Genomic DNA, 999 nt, shown 5'->3' with positions numbered 1-999 from the left:
CTCCGTGGGATCGACCCTTACTCGCGTAAGGTTTATTACTTGGACGACCCAGTGCACTTGCTGGTTAGTTGTGCGAAGTTGTGTAATGCCATGGTACTAAGCTACCAAGTTTTTGGGGTTCATGACCGGGGATTATGAGAGTTGTGAAAAGTATTGTTCACAATTTTGTGCACCAAGTTTTTGGCGCCGTTGCTGGGGATTGTTCAGTTTGGACAACTGACGGTTCATCTTGTTGCTTAGATTAGGTATTTTTTTCTTCAAAGTTCTTAAGAATGAATTCTAGTGTTTCATGATGATCTGTTGAAGTCTGGCTGGCTGTGAAGCCATGTCTAATTCCTGGACCGGAGTCTTAGACTAACATTGCACTGATTCCTGGAATTCTCATTAAGAATTTTGATATCTTTTTCTATTTAATTTTCGAAAAACACAAAAAAAATCATAAAATCCAAAAATTTCTTGTTTGAGTCTAGTGTCTCATCTTAAGTCTAGTGTCAATTGCATGCATTCATTCATGTGTATTAAGGATTCTCAAGTAATTCTTGATAATTTTCGTGCTCTGATCTTTGAATTCAATTGACTTGAGTGTTTTGTGTGTCTCATATGCATTTTCATCCTGTTAATGTCAGTAGTATACAAACTGCTAAGTTTGGTGTCTTGCATGCATTGTTATTTGATTCTTGTTGCATTTTGATTTTTCCTTATTATTAAAAAAAATCCAAAAATATTTTTAATTTGTGTCTTCTCAAGTCAATAATACAGAGAATTGAAGATTCAGAACATACAGCAGAGAAATTGCACAGAAAAAGCTGGGCGTTCAAAACGCCCAGTGAAGAAGGACAGACTGGCGTTTAAACGCCAGCCAGGGTACCTGGTTGGGCGTTTAACGCCCAAAAGGGTATAGTTTTGGGCGTTAAACGCCAGAATGTGCACCATTCTGGGCGTTTAACGCCAGGATGGCACAAGGGGGAAGATTCTGTTTTTCAATGCAATTTTTTTTCA

The sequence above is a fragment of the Arachis duranensis genome, chromosome 10, assembly GCF_000817695.3.
Source record: "Arachis duranensis cultivar V14167 chromosome 10, aradu.V14167.gnm2.J7QH, whole genome shotgun sequence".
NCBI classification, from domain to species: domain Eukaryota; kingdom Viridiplantae; phylum Streptophyta; class Magnoliopsida; order Fabales; family Fabaceae; genus Arachis; species Arachis duranensis.
This window is presented reverse-complemented; position numbering follows the sequence as displayed.